We start from the raw sequence: 9,410 nt of genomic DNA, 5'->3' as shown, positions 1-9,410 counted from the left end.
AAGTAGCACAAGCAACTGAATGAAACCACCGCCACTTTTAGAAACCAAAAATCACTGTTTCGATATGTAAATGACTTAACTGGATACTCTTCATTGTCTGGAGTCACAGAAGACAGGCATTCTTCAGTGTCTGCTGAACTGAAGATGGTATTTTTTAATAGAAAAACTACCGGCCAGGCCCAGTGGCTCACGCCTGTAATCCCGGCACTTTGGGAGGCCGAGACGGGCGGATCACGAGGTCAGGAGATCGAGACCATCCTGGCCAACATGGTGAAACCCCGTCTCTGCTAAAAATACAAAAAAATTAGCCAGGCGTGGTGGCAGGCACCTGTAGTCCCAGCTACTTGGGAGGCTGAGGCAGGAGAATGGCGTGAACCTGGGAGGTGGAGCTTGCAGTGAGCTGAGATCCAGCCACTGCACTCCAGCGTGGGCGACAGAGCCAGACTCCGTCTCAAAAAAAAAAAGAAAGAAAGAAAAAGAAAAACTACCTATAGATTGCATTCTAATTGAGCTTCAACTAAGTTGAGCTTCTGAGCCGTTTGCTTACAATTTCCTATCAAGGCACAGATACACTGGGTTGTATCCATGTATGAGAATGATTCAGGTTTTTCTAACGTAATTTACAAAAAAGTAGGAATGACTATGCTTATGCCCACTTGCACACTTTCCTTTAGCCTATGTTTATGAAAAATTGACAGAGAAACAAAATATATGTATGAAGCATAGAGTGGATATCAAACCCTGCCCTCATTAGAAGGAGACCATATAGTAAAACACGGAAGGCACACCTGATATCTAACTTTGTCAGGTTTTCAGAGGCCCATGCCCTAGCAATAGCACCAAACTGGAAAGTCAGTGGCAATATAATTTCAGCCCTTTCATGAACTGAAGCCAAACAAGCCAACATTAAGGACGAAGATGTGCTAATCAAGTAATCAAGGATCACAGTGTTTTATTAGTTAGGTGTGTTATTAGATATAGACATGCAAACAGAATGTTCTCCTTTTGCTTTGATTTTTTGACAGTTGTTTGAGAAAGTGAATACAGGAATGTATTGTTATGCAGTGTGGCAAAAACAGAGGAAGGTTTAGGGCCTCCAGATCATTGTTAGTGATGCCATTGAGGTTCCAGTTCTTTGCTTTTACTTTTTTCTTCTTTCTACCTCTACTTCCATCTTCTCTTCATTTGCTTTTTATTTCTCTGGCACAGCTTGTAGAATGAGCTCTGGATACTCATCGTGTTCATTGTGTTCTCTGGTTCTTGAGTTATTTTCCAGCCCTGTAGTAATACTCCACCTGGGACTTTATTTACATTACTTAGTGCCTTATCTTTCATTCTGCAAAATAGTATTTAGAAAATATAAAACACTTTCATCTATTTACTAAAGAGTGTTTGCATAAGATAACAATTTATTTTTAAAGTAGTTTCATAAGTTATAATAAGCAACTTTTACTATATCTATCATCATAGCTAATAAATGCACTGAAGAAGGTGTGGAATTTGTTATTTTTATAAGTATAAATTCTCTGAAACAGAATGACTTGTTATGATGTTTACTCAGAAAAAGCTAAGAACGTCAGAAAACTCTGTAAGAAAATCCTACTAAAGAGAGGAAAATTGAATTTCCTTTGAGACTAGCTAGGTAAAATGTTTCATTCACACAGTGAGTTTCAAGGAGCTAGACATCCTCTGTAATTATCGGGGAAGGCACTAAACCGTACTCGGGGCAGACATTTTGTAGTTCTGGCAGGATTACAGCTGGAAGCATTCTTGCTTAGGAGAGCCAACTGAGTTACTCAACTGAAAAAGTTATGATGGATTGAAAATGGCATGTGGTCTCTACTTCCCCTGATTAAAACAAAGCGGAGTATGTGCCAGTTGGCAAGGAACTGGGAGAAAAGAAAATGAGTTTCTTGAGACAATGACTTTCTAGTCTTTTTAAGCCACTGATATAATGTTGGAGTTAAATGATTATTTGAGGGAAGACTTGTAATAGATTTCCCAGTTCCTTTTTTTTAAAGTAGTTTGAATTACTATGCAAGGTTAATTTAATAAACACTGCCCAGCATTAGATTCTCAGTTGACAAAATAATTTATACAGATAGATTAAAGAGAGAAAAGACAAATCAATTTTTTCCTTAAGTAGTTTATTTTCAGTAGAATAAATCTATAGATCTTAATCTAAGAGATCTGTATATAGAATATAGTGGTGAAATTGAATTTAAATTTTCTGTTAATTTTAGTAACTTCCACATAAAATATAGTATTCCTCCAATTATAAATATATGTTGGTAACAAAAATACTACTAGCGTTACTTGTGACTTTGCAACTATTAGAAATATCAAATTACAGATACTTTAATATCAAATTACAGGTATTGCAGAGATGTCAAAATATTCTTCAGAGTCATTATTACTTTAAATTTTGGTAATAATTTTATTAGAATTTTTTAACAGTTTTATTGAGATATAATTCATATACCTTGCAATTTGCCCATTTAAAGTCTATAATTCAATGGTTTTTAGTACATTATACATTTTTTTACATTGTGGTAAAATGTATATAACATAAATTTTGTAATTTTAACCATTGTTAGGTATGCAATTCAGTGTCATCAATTACATTTACAATGTTGTGCAACTATCATTACTGTTTTCAAAACCTTCCATCACTCCAAACAGGAACCCTTTATCTATTAAACAGTAATCCTCCCCCTTTCTCCAGCCTCTGGTAACCTCTAATCCACTTTATGTCTCTATGAATTTACCTTTCTAGATATTTCATATAAGTGGAATTATACAATATTCTTCCTTTTGTGTCTCACTTATTTCACTTAGCATATTGTCTTCAAGGTTCATCCATGTTTTAACATGTATCATCACTTCATTTTATGTTGAATAATATTCCATTGTATGTACATATCATATTTTTCTATCCACTCATCTGTTGATGGACATTTGGGTTGTTTCCACCTTTTGGCTATTGTGAAAAATGCTGCAGTGAACACTGGCATACAAGTATCTTTGAGTCCTTGATTTCAGTTCCCTTGGATATATACCTAAGTGTAGAATTTCTGGATATCATTAAGTAATTGTATGTTTAGGTTTTTTAGAAATTGCCAAACTGTTTTCCATAGCAGTTGCAGAATTTTTTTAATATTCTAATAATTGTGTTGTAATATAACTGTTTTTTGCATATCCTATGCATTTTCTTTTATGCATGTGGAAATATTGTTCTATGAAGGGGATCGTAGGCTTTCCCAGACTGCCAGCACACTCCATGGCACAAAAATGTTCAAGAACTTCTGCACCTATCTTCTGTTTTATCTAAGACAAAATAATTTAAATCTGTAAAACCCTGGCAGGTATTTAAAGCCTGAAACTAAGAAGAGCAATCAATATAAAAATAGCGATTTTGCATGATCTTAGAACGTTAGTACAAATAAGCTAGACTAATGACTAAAATGAAAAATGCTTTCAGAACAAAATGTGCTGGATTTTGTAAGAAATATCTTTAACAATAAACATGTTGAGAAAACATAATATGCAATTCAATGGGTAATTATGATAAATCAGGCCTTTGATATCCTAGAACGTAAGGGCTAGTTAGATGAATACACTTTGAAATCCAGATAGTTCTTGAAACATGGTTGATTTAATCAATCAACTTCTACTGGAGTTCTGAAAAGGGAGAGGGGAAATAATTTGCATCTCTTGCATAGAACTGTATTCAATTTAAACATCTCAAAATTCATTATGGTTAGCATTACTGTGTCTTTTATATAGAATTTCACTTAAATCTTGTGTTTTATAATAAGAAAATAGTTTAACCTCTTGCCCAACTTAAGTGTTTAGGATTCAGAATAGGATTGTCCTCAATATGTGAACACCTACCTTGAACTTGGGCTGAATTTCAGAAATGGCCTAATACTATTCTGAATTTACTGTAGCATTATTTTATAATTAACAAATACTTATTAAGTACCTCCTATATGCTAGGCAACTGGGATATGACACAGAAAAAGACATAATCCTTGCTCTCAAGAACTTACAGTCTAATGGGAGATAAGTTAACAAGGCAGAGTAAATGCTATGGTAAGAGTAAGCTTCAGTTACTATGAGAATAAGTGGGTAAGGCACCTTATTCATCTTTGAGGACTCACGGAAAGCTTCCCATATAACCTGAGACCTGAATGAGTAGGAGTTAGCCAAGTGAAGGAGATGTATAAAGGGAGAAAGAGCAAGAGCAAAGGAGATTTGGGGCACTGCTTGAATTCACTGTGACTTTGTAAACCTGACTGCAGAGGCTGCGGCCAGAGTTGAAGTAGTGAACATGCTCCAGACCATGAAGGATATTCTAAATCAGGGGTGACAATCTTTTGGCTTTTCTGGGCCACTTCGGAAGAGGAAGAATTGTCTTGGGCCACACATAAAATATACTAGTGATAATGATAGCTGATGAGCTTAAAAGAAATTCTCATAATGTTTTAAGAAAGTTTACAAATTTGTGTTGGGCCACATTCAAAGCCGTCCTGGGCTGCATGCAGCCCAGGGGCCACAGATTGGACAAGATTGTTCTAATTGATGTCGATAGACTTCACCCTGAGGACACTGAGGAAACAGCAAAGGTTAAGACAAGGTGGTGGGTGACATGCTCACTCTCTCTGTCCATTCAGGTTGCTGTAACAAAACACCACAAATTAGATAACTTTTAAATAGCAGGAATGTATTTCTCACCATTCTGGAGACTGGGAAGTCCAAGATCATGGTGCCAACAGATTTGGTATCTGGTGAAAGCTTGTTTCATGGTTCACAGATGGCAAATTCTTACTGTGTCCTCATGCTGTGGAAGGGGTGAAGAGTCTCTTTCTGGCCTCTTTTATAAAGGGACTAATCCCATTTGTGAGGGCAGAGCCTTCATGACCAAGTCACCTCCCAAAGGCCATGTCTCCTAATACTATCACCTTTGGGGTTAGAATTTTAACATCTGAATTTGAGGGGGACACAAATGTTCAGACCACAGTACTCACAATGTGCTTTGCACACATAACTTTGTTTGCACTACGAAGACTAGATTGTGCAGGTAGAGACAAAACTAGAAAGGAGGAGATGGCAGTAAAATGAGGTGAGACTGATGTTAGTGGAAACTTAGGTGGTGGCAATAAGAGTGGAGAGAAGTGGATTGACTTTTTATTAAATAAATGTGTAGGAGTTGGAAGTGACAGTTATTGAACTTGAGGAGGTAAAGAGAGGAAGTCAGGAGGAGCACCCAGATTTCTGTCATGGGTCCTGGGTGACATGGTGGCAGAGAATAATGAGTTTAGCTTGGGAAGTGTTGGGTATGAAGTTCTCATTCCATATCTAATACTTACTATCCCTATGGCTTTGGGCAAATCCTATAACCTTTTTTAACCTAAAATTAGCATCTCTAAAATTAGCTAATTCTAAAATAGAGATGCTAATTCCTGCCTGGCTCATATGGTGTGATGGGGCACTAATAAAATTATGTATGTGGAAGTCTTTTATAAACTGTTAACCACTGTACAACTGAAAAGTGCTATAATTCAGATCACTGTTCCAGTAACTACTTAAAACCTTCTGCAATATCATCATTACTATCATGAATTATCATTTAGGTAAGTAAATAAATACAGGCCTAGGAATCAGGAGACTTAAGGGTCAGTCCCAGCTCTGCTGCTTGCTGGCTCTGGGATCTAAGGTCCTGACTTGCAAAATGAAGAGGTTGAACAGCTCATCTCCAAAGGCCCTTCCAGTCCTAAAATTCCAAGAATGCTATTGACTGTTCTATTGAATATTCAGCATGATCTCAGTAGGTCTAGGTGGATTATTCTTACGGAAAGCATTTTAAGAAAAATTTTTAGTCACCATTAACCTACTTTATGGAGAAAAGAAAGCTTAGGCTTTCTGAGAAACTATTATTATACAAATAAGCACATATGTGATTAATAGGTTACTTGGTAAATATGAATGTGTTACAGAAACAGTTTAATTGAGTATGACTAGGAAATGGTAAAATGTGATTTATTTGCTGCAATGAACAGTCGGGAAAGATATGAAATAATTCTAGCATTTCCTATTAAATTTCATTTCGTGAATGTGAATGCATAAACAATGCTTGGGATTTTTTTCTCATACCATTGATGCAAAGAGCAGAAAGTATGTAAAACCCTAAACAATTTCCTTCATTATTTTATGTTCTATGTTGTTGAATGTAAACAATCAGACACTCCTGGGGCTTTGCCTTCCCCTTAGTTTTTACTTTTTTTGTTTGTGCTTTTTTAAAATAAAATCTATTTATTTACATGAAAATGCATACTTAATGTCATATTTTAACAGTTTTATTGAAGAAAACTCACATCTTATCCAATTTGCCCATTTAAAGTGTGCAATTGAATGGTTTTTAGTATATTCACAGGATTATGCAACCATCACCACAATCTAATTGTAGAACAGTTTATTCTCCCCAAAAATAAAGTTCATACAGTCACTTCCATTTCCCCCACCCATCTCCCTACTCTGGGCCTTAGCAACCGCTAATCTACTTTCTCTCTGTAAAGATTTGTCTATTTGGTCCTCTCACATAAATAGAATCTTGCCATATGTAGTCTTTTGTCTGGTTTCTGTCACTTAGCATAATGTTTTCAGGTCTATCAGTACTTCATGCCTTTTTATGGTCAAATACTCTTCTATTGTATGTGTATGTGGTACTACTGCTTTTTATTTATCCATTCATCAATTGATAGACATTTGGATGTTTCCATTTTGGGGCTATTGTGACTAGTGCTATCTGAACATTCATATAAACAAGTTTCTGTGTGCATATAAATTTTGCATGGAGGTATTTCTCTTGAGTATACACCTAGGAATGAAAGATTTTCCCTCGGTTTTTAGAACTCAGGACCTGATATCTGCTCTCATCACTGCCTGGGGAACTCTTTATTTCAGTAGAAAGAGGAGTAGTGAGGGGCAACTGAGAGAAAAGCAATTGGATTTCTTTTGAAAACAAATTTAGGCTTGGGTGTTTATCTAATTATGCATGAAGTACTTGTTTCCAAATTTATAATTACTGTGGGGTAAGAAATTTTTACTGCAATGCGTTAGACAAATTCAATAACGTACGCCTGAGATCTGTTTTCTTAAGAGACTTCACAACTTCAATAACACTTGTTGTAAGTAATATTGGTCATTTAATACAGGGGTTATGCCTATGAGCTAGGGAATGTGGAAAACTTAATAAATTTATTACATATCCTCTGAGGAGTTTTACTTTCATATTAATACAAACACTGATAAAACTGAATACAAAATTCACAGTGAATTTTTAAGCTATGCTGTGACTTCAAAGCTCATAGCCTCTAGCCATGCCCTGGGCCCCTGGTCCTTGCCCCTTGTAGGGACATGTTCACTCCGATTTGCCCTTAGGGTGTTGGCTGTAAGGTTTGAGAAGCACTGATGAAATGAATTTATTTTTTTCACATGGTTTTTCATACGAATTCAAAATAATTTACATGGTATTTCCTCAATGGAGCCATATGGAGCTAGCAGTTAAGAGATGCTGCATTAAAAGATGCTGCCTTTTGCTTCACAAGTTGAATTTGTAAATTGACCAAAACCATCCATTAGAAATCATCTCCAATGTTAACTTTACAGTACTGAGAAGAGTATCATGAGAGGGTACTCTCTAGGTGTAAAACATTCTAATTTTATTAACCACTGAATACAGTTTTGTTCACCTGTGATGTTTTTCTTCTCTCATTTTGTCGTGTGCAGCCAAGTTGAGCTTGGTCATGTTATTTCCCTGTTTTACCTGGGCTACTTTCTGATAAAATGGCTTCAGGCTGGCAGACACATTTTCTGTGATTAACTAGGCATAAAAGGGTGGTATTTTTCTACATAATTTCACCTTTCATGTTTTAAATTGATTTTCGCCTTTACAGCTTCAATTTTTCTCTCCCCTGAATTTATTTGTTAGGGAAAAAATGTCCTAAGGAGGAGAACACTGGTGCACAGTATAATGAAGATATCTGGAAGGGATTTCTGACAGATTTCTATGCAAATCACAGATCCTTTCTGCTGCCTTGCACCCCTTCCTGACCCCCATGCCTCTGTCCTCACTTACCTTCCTGGGCATCCTGGTGTGGAAATGGAGAATGGAGGGAACAGCTCCACTTCGACTGTTTCTGCCAGCCATGTGCTCCTCCAATGCTTACTCTGATTCCTTCATTTGCTCACTATCTTCAACTCTAATTTGTTTCCTTACTGGGTCTAACATGCTCTTACTTTACAGTTCACCACAAAGTAGCATCACATAATAGAATGAACACAAGTTTGCAAATACAGTTTAAGAGTCATTGCATGACAGGTTCAGGAAAGATGAGTCTTCCCTTTCCTTAGGCAAGAATTCCAAATGTCAAAAAAAAAAAAAAAAAACAAAACTGGGGCCCCTCCAAATTAGTAGATATCATTGCTTTAGTCAGAGTTGCTTAGGAAAAATTTGCAAAATATAGCAAAATATATAAAACATATTTAGTGGAAAACAAGTGCAGCTAGAAGATGGGAAGGAATTGGATTCATCCTGGTTTAGTGCTTCTTTTTATTCTTACCAACAATCATTTTCTCCAGAGCATTTGGTGAATCTTTTTTACTGAGTCTTGTTTCCTAAGTGCACTTTACATGAAAATTCTTTCCTAGCAGATACATCTCATTCATTTCAGAAACTTCTTTTATTACACTCCAAGTTATTAATGTTAAATTTTAGACAAAAAGATTTCTTAGTTTGGGCCTGGCATGCTAGTTCATGCCTGTAATGCCAGCACTTTGGGAGGCCAAGGCAGGCAGATAACTTGAGGCCAGGAGTTCAAGACCAGCCTGACCAACTTGGTGAAACGCTGTCTCCACTAAAAATACAAAAATTAGCCAGGCATGGTGGTGCAAACCTGTAATCCCAGCTACTCAGTAAGCTGAGGCAGGAGAATCACTTGAACCCAGCAGACACAAGTTGCAGTGAGCTCAGTTTGCACCACTGCATTCCAGCCTAGGTGACAGAGCGAGACTTGGTCTCAAAAATAAAACATTTTTTTAAATTAAAAAAAAAAAAAATAGAAAGATCCCTTGGTTTGTTGTACTGGATTTAAACCAGTAGTCTTCCTAAAGGTATTAGTTCAACTACCTAATATTGTTTTGCTTGTTTAAGAATTCTCACTTTGGCCGGGCGCGGTGGCTCAAGCCTGTAATCCCAGCACTTTGGGAGGCCGAGACAGGCGGATCACGAGGTCAGGAGATCGAGACCATCCTGGCTAACATGATGAAACCCCGTCTCTACTAAAAAATACAAAAAATTAGCCGGGCCAGGTGGCCGGCGCCTGTAGTCCCAGCTACTCGGGAGGCTG

The 9,410-nt window shown here is 36.8% G+C and overlaps 1 protein-coding gene across 1 annotated transcript in view; it reads left to right on the top strand.

The window, feature by feature from the left end:
• The window catches only part of FREM3 (FRAS1 related extracellular matrix 3), a 114,406-nt gene that overhangs the window by 33,558 nt on the left and 71,438 nt on the right, over positions 1–9,410 (top strand). The gene's annotated exons all lie outside the window — the stretch shown is intronic.

This window comes from Rhinopithecus bieti, unplaced genomic scaffold, assembly GCF_001698545.2.
Source record: "Rhinopithecus bieti isolate Rb0 unplaced genomic scaffold, ASM169854v2 scaffold_39317, whole genome shotgun sequence".
In the NCBI taxonomy this organism is placed as follows: domain Eukaryota; kingdom Metazoa; phylum Chordata; class Mammalia; order Primates; family Cercopithecidae; genus Rhinopithecus; species Rhinopithecus bieti.
Note: the sequence above shows the minus strand (reverse complement) of the source record. Positions and strands in the feature narration are given on the sequence as shown.